Below are 22,985 nucleotides of genomic sequence, written 5' to 3'. Positions count from 1 at the left end.
CAAGCTGTTTTTGAGCACAGAGATAGAAGTGATAGTAAAGCTGTGAAGAGAGATGGGAAAAATAATGTGGAGAAAATTGTGAGAAGTCAGAGATGAAAGCAGACAAAGATAGATGGTTAGGATGAATCAGAAGGAAGGCACTTTAAAAGATAAAGCGTTCATTCTCTTTCCAGCCCACTTTATTTTCCTGTGAGGTGTTTTTCTGCTTATGTGGACGTATGTCAGTCGTGTGTGTGTGTGTGTGTGTGTGTGTGTGTGCACGGGCACATTGTCTATAAGTTTTCATCATCAGAGGCAACTAACCCTGCCGCACTGTGCCTCCTCACTAATAATACCCCGTGATTAAATTCAAATGAGCGCTGCCTTTTTTTTTCTCCTCCATACTGAAAAAAAAGCTGACTCAGCAGTTTTGCAGAGTCAGGTTTTTAATCATATACATATACATATATATATATATATATAAACATATATATACATCAGTCAGCACATAAAGTCAGAGGCATTTCCAACCAAGTGGTATGCACACTATTATGATGCAGCAGCTTTTGTACAGTGAATTAAGCAAAAGAATGATCCATAAGCAGCCATGTGATTATCACAGAAGCACAATAACAGAGGATTTTATTAAACGTAATGTAGGTCGGCTGCTGGAGCACTCAGACAGAAACCAGGATACTGTGGCATGTTAACTCAGACTGTAAATTATGTAATGATGATAAAAAAATGGGGAAAGTTTGTCTTTGGTGATGGAGGAGGGTAAACTGTACTGTCACAGAGAGCTGATTTTACATGTGTTGCGTTTGTTTGAAATTAGAACAGTAAAAACTAATGACTTTCAATCTGAATGTTCTTTTATTTTACTGACCTGCGGAATATCCCCCCCGTTATCTGTGTGAACAAGTGGCTGGCCTGTTCCAACGCTCGCACTAATCTGTGTCCCCTCAGAGACCGCCTGTGTTCTCGACCTATTAAAAATGGCCACAGTGGTGTCATGGTTGTTAAGGCAAACACAATTAGAGGAGCCATTAACAATTGAAATTAATTTGCTGTCACACCCTCCCTCCACTGTCTGCTATTGTTGCCTTCAAATAACCAAATACCCCTCCCCCCCAGCATACCTCTCTAAATCCTTCTTTTTTCTGTCCAGAAAGAGACTAAACAATCTTTGCTTTCATGGGTGAGTCATGTTGAGGTTTAAAAAGAATAAAAATAATTCTAACTTCAGTTTCTCAAAGGAGCCTGTGTTATCATGTGAGAAAGTATTGCACTTCAAAGCAGAGAGGTTAGAGAGAACATACTGAAGTGTTCTTGAGGTTTATAAGAAGATATACAGGTCCACTTGTTTTCTCTGTCCTCTCCCAGGGGACAGACAGGAGGGGAAATAGAGAGAAATGAGGGCAGGAAGATTGACTACAGGGCGGGAGATCAAGAAGCAACAGAGGGGTGATAAGAGATGGAGGGGTGGTTGCAGTTGGGAATACTAGCCTTGCTTTCTCATCTTTATGTCTCACCTCTCTCCACTCCGTCCTTCTCCGTGTCCCGTATCCCGTGTCCAGGGATAGGTCGCGCCGTATTGAAAGTGGCCGCTCTCTTTCCTCGCAACATCTTCTGACAGCAAGAATAATTGAGCAAATTCCTCTCTAGCACAACACACCATGCCTGAAGGACCAGGGGGTAGGGGGATGGGAAGTTGTAGAGGATGATGGAAAAATCTTTGTAAAAGGGAGAGAGGGAGAGGAGGTAAGTGGGGGTGGGGTGGGGGATGATGTTGAAGGACGAGATGGATGAAGCCTTGTGAAATCAAGGATGGGAAGAATGTGAGACAGTGTCCAAGTGAAAGAGAGGACATGATGGAGGGAGAAAAGCCGAGGCACTCATGGATTTCTCACATGAACATTAAAATTTTACATCCTTGCTCTTCCCTTGCTCCATTTCACCATCACCTTCCCCTGTGACTGTATACAATATTTTCCAGTAAAATAGGGAACGTGCATTATTAGTAGACTTGCTGCAACCACTCTCTCACTGTCTTGTAAATTGCACTTATTTCTCATATGCCAAACAGAGGCTAAGTTGCTATTAGCTTTGCCCTTTTTCCCATTAAATTTGTGTAAAAGCACTTTTATAGCCGGTGACTGGAAAGACAAAAACTGGACGATTAGAAGACCAGGCTTAAATCAACCCTAGTCTCCTCCTCTGTCTCTGTCCGTGGTGCTGAAACACTTCAACCCTGTGTCTGTCTGAGCAGCCTCTACCTTCTGAGGTAGCTCAGATCTTTTCAGTGTGTGCAGCAAAATGCTGGAGATCTTCTACCAATCTGTGGTAGCAAGTGCCATCTACTGTGCTGTGGTCTCCTCTGGGAGCAGCATCTGTGCCAGACACACCAGTAGGATCAATACACTCATTCACAAGGCCAGGACTGTCATTGGTCGGAACCTGGAGATGTATGAATCAGTGAGGAGCAGGAAGTCACTGAACACTCTGCTCTCCATCATGGACAGTTCATCCCATCCCCTTCACAACACTGCAGAGAAAGAAGGGCTGGGTGGAATATTGAAAATATCAATATTTTCAATACTATTTTATTGAAGATATAAGAAATGACCATTTGTTATATTGAATATGTGTAATATTGGCTAAGCAGGTTACCATCTAGGTACATTTTAAACTGAACACATTTGAACAGGAAAGCTGTGCAGCTCTCTCTCTCTCTCTCTTTTTCTTTCTCTTCAGTGTCACAATGCCTGCCTTGTCAGTGCATGTCGCTGTAGCAAATTTCACCACTTTCCTACACTCAGCCTTACCTCTGAGCATCATGTTCCCAAAGCTCAGCCATTTGGCAAAGAAATACCTCTGTGTCCCAGCCACTAGTTTCCCTTCTGAAAGGGTGTTTATCACCAGTGGTAACATTGAGACATGCCACAGGGCGTCCCTGAAACCAGACACTGTTGACAGGCTCGTGTTCCTGCAGTACAGTCTAGAGAGGCGCAGTGCACATCTATCTGTCTATCTATCCGTCCATCTATCCATCTATTTACTGACAAAATTTTCTCTCAGGTCTGTGGCACAGAATAAGGGGTTTTAAAAGTAAAAAGCTGAATTTTAGATTGAATTCACTACATCTAGTGTTTGTAAGAAGTCGTCCTGGTGCATTCTGCACCAGCTTTACATAGACAACTGCTGCATCATTCCATCAAGTACATAATGAATTGCAGTAGTCTAGGTGAGAGGAATTTAAAGTGTTCAACTAGTATTGACAAACTTCAATAGAAAGGAAGGAAAAAACATCTTATTTGTGTCTTGACCTGTATTGATAGTCTACGGTACCTTGAGGTGCTGCATTTGCTGACAAAATCTGGCATCATCAGTGGCAGCTGTGACTACTTGAGAATGTTAATGAGCACTCTTGCCAACGTCAGAACTCTGTTGGCCCAACTTTGGCCTGATTGTTAAAGACATCTGGTTGTAACCAAGGTCCAGTGTTAGTAGGACTGCTGTAAATTGTGCACCAAAGCTTCCAGTGGCTCAAATCCAGGCTTCAATTGTCTTGTTTTTTGCCAACCTAACCAACACTGGCCCAGCGATTTCATGCTACTAGGGTAATCCTGAAAGTCTCCCTATAAATAAACCCTGTGTTGGGGTTGAGTAAGGTTGTCTGAGGGCTGCTCTGAAACATGGACTCAAAACCCACAGACACGGCATGCTGTGGTTGTAAGACAATAAGTAAAGTTTTCTGTTCTTGTATGGCACTTACTTTCATCAGCAGTTTGCAACTATAACAGTGGCAGATTTACCGAATGAAAATCTTAGTAATTTCTGAAAAAATAAGTCCTTGATTCCAGACAGAGGTAGAATAGGTGAGGTTAGATATGCAGGGTTTCTAGAGTGTAAACCTCCCTCCAATTTAATAAGGAGAAGGACTGACCTGCTAATGTTAGCCCTGCCTGACCTGGCTGAACTATGATTACACAATCGTGGTTCAGGGTACTGGCCAGGAAAATCAGACATAAATACAATATGTGGAACTAATAGAATCAGATTTCAGCTCAGATAGATCTTTTCTATTTACTCTATTATTCTGTTTTCATCACACAGAAACCAAACAGTGCTACACCAGTTCTGCTGCCCGGCCCCAGAGGCCCCAGAGGGGGAGACATCGACTGCCTGTGTCCCCAGGTAAGACGACTGCATCCTTGTAACATCTGCACAATATATTTATTTTTAATATTTATTTATTTTTTATTTACTTTGAACAAATTTATTTTTTATTTTCTGTAAATTTTAATTGCAGCCACTTAATCATGCATCCTGTTAGTAGCGGTGCTGCAGTAGCTACTTTAAGGCAACACAACTACCCCAGTAGTGTCATCTAAGTTGAAGTGGTTGTAAATGCTTCAGGTTCTTCCAGGGGACAATCTCAATTTATCCCGAATAAGATTAGACTCCTACAATCTTAAAATAGCCGCCTCAGTGATTGAGAGGTAGTCACTCCACACAGTTTTAAATGTCATTTGTCAAATCAGCTTGGGTCTTGGGTCTAGTTGAGGCTGTTGTTTCCTGTGTGACTCTAAGATACACTGGATGTGATTTGGTATTTCCACACACGGCGTTTGTCGGACTATCAAGATAAATCCACTGGAACACAGTAGTAATATCCAAATCAATCACATCAAGATCCCATTTACTGGACAGTGTGGTCAAGTCCTTGGCCTGGCTGTCTGTGTGAACACCGAACAAGAGGAAAAATATTACACTGAGTTTAGCAGGCAAAGCAGGGTGATGATGCTGTTATCTTTTTATGTCAGATTGGCATATGACAGCAATAGAGCTGATGCTGCCAGCTGGAAATCTAACTGTGTACAAATACTCGTATATGAATTACAAATAGTCTTTTTTATTTTCCAATAAAAGTTTTTCAAATCGGTCAATTTAAAAGCTCTAATGTTAGTTTGATGTGGTAATTTGCACCCACTGTCCTGGGGAATATGAAAAATGGAACAACTAATAATTAGCTGCCGTAATTACTGTACTTTTGCACAACTACTGGCTTGCCAGGCAGATTTGAGGGAGTGTAATAATTAATAGTGCTGAATAGGCATTCTATAAAATATAGACTTAGATAAGCATGAACAAAAAGAAATAATAAACAGCTATGACATGGTATTATCTTGCCTCTTTCAAGCAGATTTGAAAGCACGACATTTGTTTGCCTCCTGCTTGTATTTACTAAAGTGTGCTCTACCATCAGAGTTTCACTGAAAATTATAGCATTCATCTGGCCAAGGCGTATCAATAGCAATTAAGCGTTCTGGCCCAAAATGGCCTGTTTGTTGTGGACTGCACTTTTCACAGGATTGTTTTGCTGCATTGTCTGAGCTTGGCAGAAAACAGCAGATAAGAAAACACGTATTGATGGTAAATCACAGCCCCCGTTGTGCTGGACAAATGGAAGAAGGCTGCAGACCAACAAGCGCCGACAACCATGCTTTAAACACCTCAGAGGCCTGTGTGGTGTTAAATCAGCCACATGGATAGACTGAAGGATAGACATGTAGGAGGAACTTTGTTTGCTGCTTTAAGACCCAAAAACCAAAATCTTCGTAACAATTTTTATCAGATAAGTTGTAAGACGGCCAAGTGATTAACTCAAAACCCAAGTCTCTTACAATATCTGTTGTCACAAAACTCACTTCACAGCTTAAGTACAAGTGGATATTGCAGTAGCAGAGGTTAAAACTGGACAGGAGTGACTTTCGTAAGATCAGAGCTGGAGGGGAAATTCGAAAAGGCAGGAAAAAAAGACAAGAATCTATCGGAGCACAGCGGCTTGAACTTGATAGAAGCCGTTTGGCTCTGTTGTATTTTGTGATTGCTTTGTGCTAAGGGACCATTAGCTAAAGGTACAAACAAAGTGCACAACAGAAGCTCCCCCACCCCTCCAACTCCTCAAAAACACCCCCACCCCCACCCCCTGACAAATCTCTGAAGCAAACCACTTCAACACAGGACTCTCTGGGGCCAAGACAGAAAGCAGCTTGTGGTTTTGTCCCCCCCTTTTTTTTCTTCTTGTTGCGTCTTATCTCTTTTTGAGAGCTGTATTCTGTTGTTGTTGATTTCTGTATTTCCGCATTGTTGTCAGTGATTTGTTGATCATTTACTCACGTGGCATCACCACATCACATCACAGCGACATAACTCCACACAGCACCCACACCTCATTGCATCCATCATCATTCATGGTCACTTCATTTCGGGCTTGTCTCTCCACTGTGGTCACGTTAAGTTTGAAAGAGTCATGTATGAGTATTACCATGTAACTAAAGTGTAATTATGCAATGTAAAAACTACCATAATGCATTGATGTGTGTACTGTAGGGTCTTTCCCATGCTGGAAACTGGTGAGCCTTCTTGTTGACACATGTAATGCATCTGTGTTCATGTGAAAAAAAAAGTTCTTATCATGTTGCATGCTTTGGCTTGGCAGTGATCAGAACATAGCTCCCTGTCTATCTGTGTGTGTGTTAATGTACATGTGTGTGTGTGTGTGTGTGTGCCAATGTGTCACTACGGTACACACGGCATACAGTAGATAATTTACATACACCAAGAAATCACACAACACTGTGCACAACACCAGATCAGCAGGGAAATCCGTAATGATTGACTCGCTAAAAAGATGAGTGAGTCACAGCACTTTTACTAAAGCCTTTGAATCCTAGACTTTTATTTTTTGCTTGTTTTTATTTCTCTCTTTATTTACAGGCTTTTAGCACAGTCACTACATGTCTTAGCTGGGCATGTAAAATATTATTATTTTGAAATTTGTATATGAATGGATTGAGGAGTGTATTGGGAATGTAAGAACCATGCAACCTTATTAATGTTAAAAAAATATGTATAATGATGATCCAACACTATTTTCACAAAGTTTCTTTAAGTTCTGGAACTACTCCCCTTAATACTTACTACTAGGGGATGTAAACAATGTTGCCATGGAGTCATTGAGTTGCGCTGTGGGCTTTAACTTAAGCCCCATTTTTTAGCCTTTATATGTTTACATTTTGAATTTGATTTTGAATGAACTATTAGATGTTCCTGTTTGCAATGCAACCATGGATGTACAGACAACCCATCAATAGTTTACTTTAGTAATGAAGCACACTTAAAAACAGCACAATTCTTAAGCAAGTGGTGGTGTTAGCAGGAGGGTCTTTTTTTCTTTGACTTCAAAGCAGAGTTACGGACATTTATTCATGATGGACATAATATAATTATATCCCTGGAAAGTGTGAGTCACCCCGAATCTAAGAATACATGAATCGTGTCTCGGTTTAGAGTTTAGAGTTATGACTCTGAAGAGGAGTGCAACTTCTGATGAAAACAGCACAAATTACTTCAAAAAAAAAATTCTACAAAAGCCTCCTATAAAAATGAGAGTGGGTGAATTCTGTTATCTTGAGTGACTGAGGGGCTCCACTTGCCACCAAACAAGGCTTGATTAACATATGAAAAGGACGATTTATTGCTTCTGTGCAGCATCTCCACTTCAGGATGTAATAAAGCCTTACTTCACACACCACACCTGACAGACAAAGTGCAATCACTGATATTTCCTCTGCACTGCTCTTTCTACTGAGAGTACGCCGAGCCTTGGTGTCAGTGGGGGGTCAGCTCAGAAAAGGGCACCCGTGTCATTCGACTAATTTGAAGCTATGCATGCTCTTGGTTTGTATCTGTCTGCACCTGAGGAGCTTTATCCGATCAGTTAGGAAGTGGAAAACAGTGCAGTAATAAGGCTGTGTATGCAGGATCATTTAAATAAGCAGATATCAGGAAGTCGTGAGCTGCGAGGAGAAGTGAGGATTTCACTGTCACTGTATAATGAGGACCCTACGGAGGCTGGAAACTCACCCTGACAGCCTGGTCACTCTTGCCAGGATTTAAGGAGGCACCAGAGGTTTTGGAGACTACGGGGGATTAGTATTCGGGGTCACAAAGTCAGATCTATAATCACTCGTGGAAGGGGCTGATAGCGCGGGATGGCCACAGCCTTTCAATTAGCAGTGAGGGCCATCTTCTGCTGCAGTGTGCTAAAATTGCACTCAGGAGTTTTGTTTGCTACTTTTACAGTTCCATAGAGGACCTTAGTTTAAACTTTCTGCTTTGCAGCAAAACTGAGAAGTGCTGTGGTCATCACACAGGGCCCCAGAAACCTAATAAACGGAGGGAAAACATTACTAGAATATCCTAGCATGGAGAATGGCACAAGAGAAGAACTATAAACAATGGCACACAGGAAGATACCCTGTGGTTACGTCCTCCTTTTGGAGCAAAATAAAGTTTCTCCAGCCTTCAGGGTGAACAGGAGGATGATGGTTTAACTGTATTTGAGTATTTGAGTGTATTCACAAACACGTGCTCATTCATGCACAGTCATTCAGGAAATCTCTGAATGTGACTGCCAGAGTTTCCAAGTAACAAACTGCAGTCTCAACCGCCTTGATTTGAAGTGGAGCACGAATTTATGTTCACACCTTGATGTCACTGTGTGAAGTTTGCCCGGGTGTTTGGGATGACATCCAAATGATTTCTCAAGTGTTACTGGGAAACTGTGGCCTATGCACTCCTGCTTTTTTTTTCCCCAGATGGTGATAACTGCAGTGTTGTTCCATCAACAAATACTGATGTGTACGATATGTGTAAACAAGTGCAAGTACAACACAGGAGACATCTGCTTTCTCAGCTATCTTGTCCAGTAAAATAGTCAATAAATTGTTGGCCAGGGTTGGTTAGAGTTGTCACATAAAATTTATAAGGTCACTGGTGCAATATTTGGCACTGATGCAGCAGCGATGCCCCAGACAAAGAGTAGATATCCACCATGTTTTTTTTCAGTATGATAAGGTGTATATAGGTTATATCTGATGTTTTTACATGTCAGATGCTACTTCTGAAGATAAAGCAATCACATATGGTCAAACCTGTGCCACCTTTAAGGCCTGGTCATACCAGCATTCAATTTTGCTGGAATATCAATTTTCTTTACAGACTGACTTTTGACAGGATGGTAGTATATATTAGTATGCAATGGTGTCCAAAAGTCTAAATGTGATCTCAGACTTTTGGATCTCACAGACACACAGATGATTTTTGCTGAACCACTTTCTGGTGTGACCAGTCCTTCAGACATGAAAAGCAGCAGCAGCAGCAGCAGCAGCAGCAGCAGCAGTAGTTTAGACCTGCAGATTAGAGGGTGGATACGGTGGATACAGTTTTGGTCATGTTGGCTCTTTGACGGTCATTTGCAAGGTGCCCACGCATGTGTAATCAGCGTAAACAGGCAAGCTGTGACCATGGCAACAACTGCGTGACAGGGTAACACAAACTCAGTGCTTTAGCTTACATTAACTGCATCGGACTCGGGTCAGGTTCAGACAGAAATACTCTACTGCAGATGTTCCCATGTAGCCAGTTTGTACCATCCACAAACAACAAAAAGAGGAGCTTCTGCAATTTTAAAACTCACATCACCTGCAGGGAATTCAAAATCAAATTACAGCAGCATCAACATCAGTCATCACTCTGCTGCTACAAATTTTTTGGTTGTTGGCAAGTGTAAAACAATTTTGACAATGACTTAACAGCCTGCCTTATAGAAAATCTGCAGCCTGCTAAATGTAGAGGAGTATGAGAGGAGTTCAGTGAGATGCTTTCCATCTAGACAAAGAAATGCAGCTATAGCACCACCAGTGGGAACCTTATAGATAGGAGCACATTTCTGGAATGAATCACACACATTGGAGACAGAATAGAATAATGTCTTTAATCAAAGACTTTTCTGTCTCAAGTGAGAGCCAGTATGTGTTGCAGTACATCACAATTTGCATAAAAAAGACTTGTGCTGAGTCTTCATACTTGCAGTATAAATTTAGCTTAAACTTTTTAGCACAAAGACAGAAAGTCTGGCATGATATATTGTTTGCACACTTTGAAAGTATGTCTTCATGAAGAAAATGACACAACTTGGGTAAAACGGCTTCCCTTCACGGCTGAGTCATCCCGGACACACAACGATGGGAGCCGATGGGACAGTAAACGCTCACTCTTTTGGTCGCAGAGTTAAATATAAACCTTTGGCAGGTGACGGCACACATTTTTGGCATGAAACTACAGCCTGTCGGCAAATCAGCTGCCAAACCGACCACTTTCCCCCCACCAGCTTCGCAGTGTGCACAGAAAGACTAACATCTTGCTCACCATCTAAAAACCCCTTTAAATGAGTCCTCCTGCTGTGCTCCTGACAAATGACTTGCATACACACAAACCAACACCTTAATGAGGTATGAGCGCACAATCTGCCACAATGACTTACCTTGTCAGAGATGTAATTACTTATAAAGTTCATGAGCTTCTGCTACTTTTTTTTGTTTGTCAGAGAATAAGTTTCACCTTAATGAACAAATGATAATCAAGATCAAGTCATGAAGTTCATTTTTGGGGGTGACAGATTGTTGCTGGGCAGTATATCCACTCATCTAAAAGTTAAAAGTAAGATTTGTATGCAAAATTAGGCTCATTTAATCAGAGTAAATTAGTGGAGACCTGCACTTTTGAACTCCCAGTGTAATTAAAGTTTAGAACCTTATCTTTTATGATGGGCTATAAAGAATGCTGAAGTAGACGAGATGAAGGATTACACACTGTGCTTGGTGAAGCATATGACTTTAGAGAAATATAAAAAAAAAAAAAAAAAAGGACACCTTGGGTCATTGCCAGATCCCATTTATGAGGCTTGTGTCATAATTTTTAATCCGCACCTCAAAAATGTCCTTGATTGTAAACAGGAATAAAATGTCAATAAATGAGACGAGTGGTTAAGATGAAGCTGACACCTTGAGAGATCGCATCGGGAAGAATTATGGCGTTTCTGCAGGAGATTAATTCACCTCTGCTCGTGGCACAAGTGGACAGCTGTGTCATCTCGCCAAGACACCTCTTTCTCTAATTAATCACTGGAATTAATAATAAACTGCGCTAATTAGCAGAGTCATGCTGTCTGCCAAATGGAAAGGTGACGTGGGATGACTAAGGACACAGCTGGAAATACTTTGTCACTTTGGGTAGCAACCGAGACAAATAGAGGTTGCGTGTGTGTGTGTGTGTGTTTGTGGTGTGGGATCATGATGCATTGAAGCAGACGGAGGAGCTGATGGAATGATTGATCCGTTTTGTTGGAGGACATTCAGGGGCATGTTGGAGCTTTTTTTAGGCATTCAGACTTGCCTTTGAGTTGCGTGACAGCCGCACACACACGCACACATTGTACTGTCCTGAACTTGTTGAAGTGCAAGATCACCTCCGCTTTTGTCCTCACGCCAGCTTTAGCCTCACCTGTGCGGGGCCGCAAATGAAATCTCAGACATGTGGGATCCTCAATCACAGTTCGCCAAATTTCTTTCACCCCTTCACCCTGTAATTTAATATTTGTCCTCATCTCCCTGTCTGTGTCTGCGTCTCTCTGGGTGGCGTGCTGTGGTTGTGCTGTGGCGCTGCCGCAGCTGGAGAAAGTGACCTTGTTGGCTTGCTGTTGTGTTGTCATGGGAACAGAGGGCACAGCAGGAGAATACGCCATAACAACCACAGACTGGAGTTAGGAGTGTCTGAGTGAGTGAATCCCCCTCCCCAGATTTTCTTTTATTGTAATAATCGCAGACTGTCATATTCCTATTGGCTCAAAGGGTTATGCCTCTTGGCCAATCAGATATGCGCTCGGTGTCATCCTCCTCAAGGGGTCCATCCATTCAGCTGTTGGTTTTTGTTCTAGCTTATTCCTCTTTAAACACATCCTCTGGGATTTGAGTAGCCTAAATTCACTTGAAATTGAAATCAGCACTCAGCAGCATTGTGAACGACTGAAAGGAGCTTTTAAAGAGTGCGAGTGCTCGGAGTAGCTTCTAATTAAAGTGATGCTCCCACTAATTTATTTTCACCCTAAGGCCCGCTTTGTGCAAGACAGCTACAACTGAACACTGATACCAGATCTGCTCATGCTCAGTTGCATGATCATAGACGTCATTTACCATTTTTTTTTTTTCTTTTGATGTGTTTGAATGCATGTAGACACTGATGAGACAAGACATGCTATATGTAAAGAAGACCTCAACACTCTAATACTTCATGTGTGGCTCTGCTGCATTGCCGCACGGCTTTCCGTCGGCCCGTCTCTCTCTCTCTCTCTCTTTTTAGTGTTTCAGTGTTGAGCGTCAAATGTTCAGATCTGAGAGTTTCTCCTCCTCTTTTCTCTCCGTTCTGCAGCTTATCTCAGCATTGTGAAGCAAGCGGAGGGTTTTATTACAGAGGAGATTTAATAAAAGCACAACGTTTTGATGACTTTGCTGCAGCATCTCCTGTGTGTACGCGATCTGTTGTGCGTATACGCTTTCAAATGATTGTGTGTGTGTGTGTGTGTGTGTGTGCATGTGTCTCAGAATCAGCAGTCTTTCAAGTTTCAGCTGCTTTATAAATGCCAGGGCCTGGTCCTTAGATCTTCTTTAACACATACAAACTGCTGTGAAAGGCAGAATGAAAGCTGTTGATAGAGATGTAGTAGGTTAATATTTTTAAAGGGCCCCTCCAAAGATTTTTACATGTCAAAGTCAGTTTACCAGTCCTGTGAAAACTGATGTATAATGTCCTCTGTGGCCTGTGGCTCTGGAGGATTAGAAACCGAACCCCTGTTATGAGTTTTCGCCCAGCAGGGAGGGTTTAATGAAGAAATGCTATTGGGTTGCATCGTGGGAAATAAAAATCTGTCTCTTCTATTGGTGAAATTTAAGTATAAATACAATTTTTTCTTGTACTTTAGTTTACTTGAGTATTTCCATTATTTAATGATTTTTACATCTACATTTCAGAGGGAAATATTGTACTTTTCACTTCACTGCGCCTGTTTGACAGTAGTTACATTACAGGTTAAGATTTTACATAAAAAACATGATCAACTTACAAAAAATAGTTGTCAAAGATCCCAAAGATCCCAGTTCCCAGCCTTTTTGATTTGTGACCCGCACTGTCTCCCCGTTGGGCCCTTCACCACAGAAACGTTTCCCCTCTAAACTTCCCAGATGGTTTCATCTCAGAAAATGAATGTAAATGTTTACTTTTCTTTCCTCTCCCATTAATCATCTCACAATCCCTAAGCTTTATCTTGTCACCCTCTGAGGGGGCCCAGTCTGTTGCTTGGTAGTTAAAACTAGCTTCACCTCAAGCAGCTAAAATGCTGGTTTACACACTGATGCATCAGTATTAACAGTAATAGTCGCAGATCATAATAGAGGAGCTAGCACTTTTCATTTTGATACTTTAAGTACATTTTGGTGTCAATATACTTCCACCGCAGGTCTCCACAATACCAAGTACATTTTATACTATTTGTAATTCTGATGGTACAAATTGGGATTATGCTGTGCATATGTTTTGAGGTAAAGCCAAGTAAAGCACAGTGACTTTTATTCTGTGAAAAGTGAAAAGCTACAAGCAATACCTAATGCATTCAGTTTTTCTTACTCATTTCTGTTTTTTTTTTTTTTGTTTTTATCCCTGACCACAATATATTAAATGATGTTTTTTGTCATTTAGCTCACTCACTTGTCCCCAGAGGAACAGCTACGGCCATAATATCCGCTGAAATACGCTGCATTGTAATAGTAAGAGTTCATAACTATGCTGCTTTATGCGCTATATTTTTTAAGCAAGGGCAAAATCATAAATACAGCACAGTCATTCTTGATTTTCTGCAAAGGCAGACAGTGAAAAAAAAACTACACAATAGGCCGAATGCATGCAGTTTTTCTGACTCTGTCGGGGATTTCTGATCATTTTTTATCCCTCACTGCACCATGTTAAACAATGGTTTTGGTCATTTCTAGGAACCAGCTCACTTGTCCCTGGAGGCACAGCTACTGCCATAATATCCACTGAAGTAGTGTATGCTGCAGGGAGGCTTATTGTGCAGTAATAACCATTCTGCACTGGCAGACTTACTGCAAGAAATAAAGCAGTAAATGTACATTTTCTGTAATGTTTTCTATTTTTTCAGTGAACAATGAGCTGATCATTGCAAGCTGAAGTTCTATTCTGATTATGGCGCTCTTTGTTCTCAGCCTGAATACAGATCTTTTGATTTGCTAACAGCTCAGATGAATGCTGTACTCTGGCTACAGCCAGCTCGTATGATGATTTCAGATAATAAAGATCTTGAGGCTCGTTGGCCCAAGCATCCTTCTCTCTCTCTCTCGCTATCTCACTCATTCCCTCACAGACACACCTGCAAGCACACATACACACAATGTGCCAAGGTAGTATTAATGCTCCCCCCTTTGTTCCTTTCTCTGGCCGTCTTTAATGGTCTGCCATCTTATTAGTCTCCATCATCTCAGGGGTCCCAGAATACCCATAGACCCGTTCTGCAGGCTGGTCAATTGCTCACCTCCTGCCTGAGTGTGCTGCGATAAAATGTCCCCTGTGTGGAGGTGAGTGTTTACGTATGCAAGAGAGAGAGTGGACTAAGAAAAAAGACAGAGCACAATGTCCAGGGATGTGTTTCTGTTCTTTGTGTGTAGCTGTCCCTCAGTCTAGATTGCCTGAAGCTCCAAAAACGAACAAAATAACTCCCCTTTGAGCAGCAGGGGGAGCTAATGAGGAGCACTGACAGTCAGAGACATCTGTCTGTTCTCATGCTGGCTGCACATTTTGTTCTAACCTTTTTGCTTTGGCACTCAACCATTATTTTCAGCCTCCACCTAGGCATCTTTGCTTTTCCTATTAAACAGTTAAGAAGTCAATGACTGCAGTTTTACGATTGAAGCCCAATGACCTTACTTTTCACACATACAATAAAGTCATGTCAGCTACTGCCAACTTGCTATAGCATGCTTCATTGTGCAAAAAAAAAAAAAAAAAAATGGAGCCAAATGCCATACAGGCAGGCATCTGGTGCCCTCAGCTGCTCTACCCATTAGCTCCAGAGGTTGTAGAGAGGGCAGAGTGTGAGCTGTAAATCTCCTATGGGTTCAAATGGAGGGAAGAAGTAATAGTCTGCTTCAGTCTGCAGTGCACTGCAGGCAACAGAAGAGTTTCTGAGAGCCTGGAAAAATGATATCCGACCTGGTAATACAGTTGATCCAGATCTTTATCACGTAGGAGTTATTTTATGCTGATGTGGGGTTTTACAAGAAAAAAACGTCCTCTGCCAAACAAACAATAGCAAACACAGACAGTGCACTGGTTAAATCAAGCTAGCTTTCAAGAGTGTTTTTTTTTTTTTTTTTTTTTTTGGGTCAGTGTCGGTGATTGAGTGCACACCCTTGTTAATACAACAGCACATGGCTTTGGTAAACAGGCCAATTCAAATGACTTGTGTTGACTGCACCTAGCTATAACTTCGTGCCAGAGGGAGAGAGAGAGAGAGAGAGAGTGAGAGAGCATTATTGGGGAAGATTGGTTTTGAAAGCCATATTGATTTTTTTTTTCTAATTTAATGTGAATTTGGTTTGTATCCGTGGCTCAATTTCTGACTCTTGTATCCATTTTCCGCTACGTATCGGTTCCACCTTACATCCCTACTTGCCCCTGAAATCACAATGTGCTCTATTCAATTATTTGTCAATTCCTGACGCATCATATTTTGTTAAAAAAGTAATTTATTACATGATGGTTTAAAATATCTGTTTGACATTTTGGGAAATACGTCTGCCTGCTAAAAATGTAGCTGGAGCCGGAGTGTTTGGTGAAAAGAAAAAAAAAGATATAATTGTTAATTAGTGAGATTCAGAGGTGCAGGTAGCTGGATTTTGTTACCTTTGGACCAAGCCAGACTAGCTGTTTCCCCCGTTTCCAGTCTTTGTGCTAACCAGATAAGCTAACCAGCTGCTAACCACTCCTTCAAGACAATCACCTCACTCAATAATTACCTGGCTATTTCTGTGTGGTACTGCTTGTTTTCCCTGAGGTTTCATAAATAATATGAACGTATTTCATAAAAAATGTTCCTCTGATGTTTCAGGCAAAGCAGGATCCCGCCACTAGAAAAATATAGACAGTTCATAACAGTTTTCCAGCTGGTACGCCAAATCTTTGATGATTAAATCTTGAGCTCCACTCAAACACAACCATAATTGTGTATTGCCTGTGCTCAGCTTGGTGCAATATACTACATCTGGGTTTGCTGGTGGTGCCACATCAACATTTAAATAAATAACTGCAGGGGTGTGAGAGGTTCAGGGACAGGTGTCACAAGAGAAAAATGGAAAAATGTGTTACCTGCCTTACCTCCTAGTCATGCACAAACTGAACCAGGTAGCGAGCTTACTAGTACAGGTTGTTCCCTAGTGTTCTCTGTGAAGGGACATTAGGTGTCCTGAGCGTGGGGTGACACTGTCAGGTTCAGTGTACATCAGCAGGTAGAGTCCTTGACGTGACAGCTCGCCGACAGCCTCACGACGGTAGATCAACCAGGAAATGAGTGGAGAGGAGGAGGAGGAGGAGGAGGAGGATGAGGTGGTGGTGGTGGTGGAGGAGGAGAAGACGTGAAAAACTGCTGACAAGGCGACCTGCTCTGCTGTCGCCTCGCCCGCTGTAATGAGAGACAGGGATGACGGCGAGGAGAGTGAGGGGGGGTGAAGGAAGAAAGGAAGGAGCGTGGTTGAGGTTTAGATTAGACAATGAAGAAGAAAGACGGAGGGAGCGGTGAGATTTAATGATGTAGGCTGGTAAAAGAGGTATTATCTTCTGTAAATGTCATACATATTATTGTGAAATGTGTATATGTATGATAACAGATTTACATGAGGAAGATATACCTACTAAGAATTGGCTTTTATGTTTCCTCATGACACTAAAATAACTGTCCCACCTACAGACCACTGAATGCTGACGAAAGGAAGGGCTTCATGCCTTTTTACTCTGTCATGCTTTTGTGCACAGCATGCAGCCGTTACCATGACTTCAGCTGTGTGTGTGTGTGTGTGTGTTTTTGTGATGAGTCATCCTTGCAGTGTATGTCAGGCTGTGTCATTCCTTGTCAGCTCCAGCCTTGTTTTGAAGAGGTGAAGGGTGGTCAGAAGGAGTTACTTGTTATAGCAGGCCAGTGGTGCCAGTCCAATACAGATCTTTCCTGTTGAACTGAACCATCGAGAAATCTTCGATTGAAGATGCCTCATGAAACCTTGGACGGAAAGAAAGATAAAAGAAGCTGAAAATTCTGTCACTGACTCATGATCACTCAAAGTTAATGTAGCTTCTCTTTGCAGAGCTTAGATTTGACCTTTTAATGTAAATGAGATTGCCGGTAAGTGAAGTCAGATCTGTTGTTGTGCCTTTGTTGCAGCCCAGGTGTCCTTCTCCACTCTTTCACCTCATTTGGTAACCATAAAACGCACCATTAGTTAGCGTCTGCGGGAGCCCGCTAAACCCATTTGTGATAAACCTGCTTTGACATTGCAAACCACTCTGGTTGCCTTCTTAAGGCCCACACCACCTCCAAAGAGGACCAATGTCAGAGAAAAAAATTAAACGTGAAGGTCCACACAGGCATGGATGGGCTCGCACTCTGGAAGAAAAACCTTTCACATTTCGCTGAGAGCTAATTGAATTTCCCCTGCTCTTATCAGCCCTCGTGATGGGATAACATCTCACCACTTTCTCGTACAGAGTCACTGGAAACACAACGCCGGTCACTGCCTGGCTTAACTTTATTTTTTGCCATAGAATGAACACAGGGAAACATTTTTTTTTTTTTTCACCCTTCCCTTGAAAGCAATTTCACCGATGAGGGGAGAGTGATTTGGAGTATATAAGTGTGTGTGTGTGTGTGTGTGTGTGTGTGTGTGTATCTGAGAACAGTGACTGATAATAGAGAACGTGCCAAAGAGTGAATAGCGTGCCTGATGGCAGACCATGCCTCTCCAGCCTCGGCTCCATCGTTACAATAAACAGCCTCCTCTCTGTAGCACCAAGCGCTGCTGACAAATAAACCCTGTTGGAAGGAGAATAAATAACGTCTGTGCACATAATCTGGAGGCTGTCTCCTCCAGAGAAATTGACAGCATTATTTGTTCGTTCAAACAGTTTAAAATGACTTGTGTCTTACATTCATTGCCAAGGTTGGTAGTAGTGTGATGTTCTTATAGTTCAGTGAAATAAAAGGCTTAGGAAGCTTAAGTAGTGGTGGGCACTGCATATATTTTTGATTGATCGCCACTACAGACTGGGATTTGCATCCTGTCATTTATCAGCTGTTGAATTTGGTTTTCTTTTAACACAAGGCTTTGTTTTTGTAACCTTAAAGGTCGGGGTGGGTGATCTGACAATCTTTTTGGATAGAATCACAATCCACAACCTTAATCACAATCTCCTTCCTGTTTTCTGCTCAGATTTTATTGTGGAAGTCCTTACTGGAAGTTCCGATTGGTATCTTTCTTGTCTCAGATGTTTGCCCACTGGCAGCTACTCTGTGCCGACAGTCTATTACAAATTGTGTCACAACCAATCACACTTTCTGCTTAGTTCAAACTGATTAACTTTTTGGGCAGTGCTGTTATTTATTTATGAGGTGCTATATGTAAGTGTTCTGATTTGAAAGTTCAGTTGCTGCAGACCAGCTCACCACAGGTTACCCACTAACCACACCTAGGGTTACCCTTCCTGCAGGCCGGTCTCTCGTCCCAGACTGCAACTCCACCATCTTGGATGGCAGTGATTGAACTTTCAAAATGAAATATCTAAATATAGCATCTTTTAATGACGCCATCTGTATGATTGGTCTGAAATGAAGATCATATGCTAAAGTAAGATTGTGCACAATATAAGATTGGCAGATCACTCACCCCTTAGAGGACTAGTCTGCCATTTTGCAAGACCTCATTTGCTTTCTTGCCGAGAGTTAGGAAAGCAAATGGGGAAGCTGGCACGGCCAGAGGGACGACAAGAGTTTTGTAAACTGGTTTCATAAGGATTAAACTAACTAGATATACAGTGACATTGGCAGATTTATCGTAATCTGCCGCAGCTTCGAATTTATCATAGAGAGATGAGAGTAGAGAACGACCCTGTCATCTAACACTCAGCATGAAAGCTAATTTTCTATAATATTTCCTTTAGCAAGTGTTGTAGTTCGGCACGGCTCTGCTCATGTGTTCTCACAAACAAATCCTAGTAAGCTTGACGCAGACTGTCCTTGAGCTCAGCAATCCCCCACAAAGCCTGAGCTACACAACATTTAGGTTCATTTGGTGAACATGAACACACACAGTGTTTAGAATAGGAGGCTATAGGTGAGAGGGAGGGAGTTAATTAAATTTCTGAAAGCAGGCAGTGGTGTAGCTGTAAGGTTTATAGAGATAGAATAAACAGCAAATATGTATATGTGTTAGTGTATATATGATTGGTTGGTACATGGTACATAAGACTATAGAACAACTGCCATACCTGCCTGAACCTCCATAAGATTTGTCTCAACTTGGTTCGAGAACTTACTGTAATTTTCACACATACTTCCCCTAATAAACTAGCATTTTTTAACATTTAAGAAAAACGTGATAAATCGAGCAGACTCTTGGTGTAAAGTTGATGCATCATATCATATTCAAGGGCTATTGCTTTATATTGTATTTGGCATAATGGAGTTTACGTAGAGGCTGTGTGGTTGGTGGTACAATACAACTTGTAGTTTCTTTATCAAATGTGTATGTGTGTTTGTCTCATGGTCTCACCGTATTATTATTTGACAAGTCTTGAGCCCCCACGATGTTTGGCAGCATTAAGTATCCTGCTGTGCTGTGTCTGTGTATGAGAGTGTGTATGTGTTGATACACTAAAGAGCTTACAATGTGTTTTTATCAGATGCCAAATGTGCTGTCTTGTCCCTTTATATCCTCTTCAAACTCGGATCAAACAGATCATCCTGTATGTACAGCTTTCACCCTGACAGTGTTATGCATACTTCCTTCACTGACAGAAAAGTGTGTGTGTGTGTGTGTGTGTGTGTGTGTGTGTGTGTGTGTGTGTGTGTGTGTGTGTGTGTGTGTGTGTGCGCACAGCAGCCTTTTAAGGTTGTTGAAGGTGAATTGCAGTGTAGGAGGGTGGATTGATGTACCATACTGCAGTATAAATGTCTTAAACTGTATCAGATTTTACCTTGAATATCACAGTGTATAATTTTTCATGAAGGATTTTATTTCAGTTTAGATATATGGTTTTTGCACACTCACTTTTTATCACTGTGTTTGCTACATCCATTAATATAGTGGGAAAATAAGACTATTCAAACTATAACTATGTATTGCCGGTGCCAGCCACAACCACAATAAATGCCTTACAGCCAGTATATATAATCTTCTCTTGGTTGGCTTTGTGCAGTATAATAAACAAGGACAGCAGATCCCTTTATAAAGTAGAGAAAGAGAAGAGAAAACTGATATTAATACAGTTCTAGCTCATATACTGACCAGAAGAGTCAAGCCTTGGTTGAGCATGGAGTAAGGACAGACTTAAAGCTGCACTAATCAATATTTGTATAATAACAATGCGTCAAATGACCATGTGTAAAGTGAAGAGGGTTGCTTGTAGTGATTAACCCACGTGGATTTGATATTTGTCTCTGCCATCTGCAGCTCTGTGGAGCATTATAGCATTTTTCAGCTTATTGTTATGGTTTTATGTTATTCTCTTTCAACGCTCTGATCAACCTTGTATCCAGCTCTGATAAACGAATGTATTCTACCTGCTCACCACCAAACAGTTAGTAGACAAGGTTAACAACTAGATGGTAAACATAGTGGAGCATTTAGCGACTAAGAAGCCAAATATTTCCTACAGGAGTTGGTGGAGTCCAAAAGAGAGTTATAAGGAGAGTAAATTGGACTAACATTTACCAGGTGTGCAGAAATGATTTAAATGATGGTTATGTAAATAGGCAACTGTTCGCCATATTGAATTCACATGGTAAGCCAGTGTTGTGTTTACAGCTTGTTGGCCACACGCACACAAAAATTATTTAATGCAGGTTTAAAACATCATCTTTAATGACTTGTCCCCCATTAGTATTTTATCTATGTCATATGACAACAAATAGTCAATCAATCCAACATTACAGCGAAAACTAATGGGATCTCCATTAGTATAGTGAGGAAGTACAACAAATTCTATATCAAATCCTTGCTTTTGTCTTTCATTTATATTTTTCACTGGTTTTCTGTTAGAATCTGGTAGAATCTGTCCATATCCTCAAGTAAATAACTGCACTTGATATTTCATGTCAGTGTTTCAATCCTTACATCATTTCTAAATCATTCTGGAAATTGGTGTATTTACATTCCCTGCACTTGCCTGTCCTCTGTTTGTTTTGGATATTATCTCTTTGACAATCCGTTTCAGTGCTGTATTGATAATCCTCTCAAAACTCGTCTTTATCCTCCGTAAAGCAAAGTCATTCCTCAACACCAGGGAAATTTCTCACTCGCATCTTGTTTGGTGCTAATACTTCGGCTGTCGCACCGCCACACTGAGCAGTTTCATTTTCATTTCATTTTCCACGACATGTCTGTGAGCCTTTCTGTTCTATTTGTGAATCTGTCTTTTCTGCTCCGGAGAAGCTTTCATCCTCTCACTGTCCCATTCTGAAATATTACAGTTAGTTTGTGGATATTGTTAAGCAACTTTCAGTGCCTAACATAAATTTGGACACTCATTCCCTCTCTCCTCTTGGATGTAATGAAAGTCTAGATTTATTTCCATGTCAGCAGCTGCCTCTGATTCCCCTGAATTGTCTGACAGCTTCCTTCCATTCGTAGAGTCAGTCTGTATGGGTATTTGTTTTCTGTCAACCAGACCATGTAATATACCCAGTTCATCTCCTTGTCCTTGTGTCCTTCCATGTTTTCATCCTGGTAAAGGTTTATTCTTCCTCTGTTAACTCTTTATCTGTTGTCTGTTCTCCATCACCGCCATATTTGCTGATCTTTTCTCCCTTCGCAAACCTCTATTCCTGTTGGCTACAGCTGCTAAACCTAATAAAGCAATAAAATTGGCAGATTCACCACTTGAAATCATAGTAATGTTCTTTTAAACAGTGGCTCTTCAATTGCACACAGAAAATAAACAAAAGCTGGCAATTTCTAGCTAACAACCTCAGACTTTGTCATTTGAAATGGCGATTATAGCTAGCAGATTTTAGAAGCTGTTGCTAGCACGTGTAAGATTATGCTAACGCTAAAAATCCATGACTAAAATTTTTTTTTTTTTAATGTATCCAGCTGAAATGTTTTAAAATTAGAAGTATGTCAACTCTATTCTTGGCGCCTACAGCTCCTGAACAAGTACTCCTAACCTGTAACCTGTAAGTAAGCTAGTTAGTCAGGCAATGCTAACATTTATAGCTTACGTTTGAGCAAAAGCAGTTTTCAGTTCCTTACATTGTTGCTCTTGTTGGTTTTAAAAATGTAAAACAAAAAAGAAAAAAGACCCTACAAACTCTTCAGATACTGAGTATTTAGCAAACACACATTTCTGATGTCGACTTTCATACAGATTTTTTGAATGCAAGCCTTTACTTCTAATAATATTATTAAGAACTCAAGCAGGATTAAAATGGCTTGCATAAACACTTAATCAGAATAAACTTGCCAATTCCAAGAGGAATTTCATCACATTTGAAAGTGTAATATCTGTTCATGCTCGCCCACATGACTTAAAGTAGCTCCTGGGAGATTCCAGGTCACGGTGAGCGCCGTGGGTGGCTCGTCATCTTCCATTTAATAAATGTATGAGTAAGAAAAGAGTCACTTCAGTAGAAAGCACGGAAGCGTTTGTAGTTAAGAGTTCAATCTTTCTCAAAACTGACTGTGGGGCATAACAGCAAAGCAAAGACTGTTTATTTATGTAAAAAAATTGGATTTGGAAAGACTGGAATTTTTCATTTAGGGTAAATT

The 22,985-nt window shown here is 41.1% G+C and overlaps 1 protein-coding gene across 1 annotated transcript in view; it reads left to right on the top strand.

The window, feature by feature from the left end:
- Positions 1-4,129: 4,129 nt before the first annotated feature.
- Positions 4,130-22,985, top strand: part of iqsec3 (IQ motif and Sec7 domain 3) — a 78,045-nt gene continuing 59,189 nt past the window's right edge. The window contains exon 1 of the mRNA XM_022749119.1: positions 4,130-4,176. The gene's annotated coding sequence lies outside the window, so the exon portion shown is untranslated. The remainder of the gene's footprint in view (positions 4,177-22,985) is intronic.

The sequence above is a fragment of the Seriola dumerili genome, unplaced genomic scaffold, assembly GCF_002260705.1.
Source record: "Seriola dumerili isolate Sdu_G_001 unplaced genomic scaffold, Sdu_1.0 BDQW01000138.1, whole genome shotgun sequence".
NCBI classification, from domain to species: domain Eukaryota; kingdom Metazoa; phylum Chordata; class Actinopteri; order Carangiformes; family Carangidae; genus Seriola; species Seriola dumerili.
This window is presented reverse-complemented; position numbering and strand designations above follow the sequence as displayed.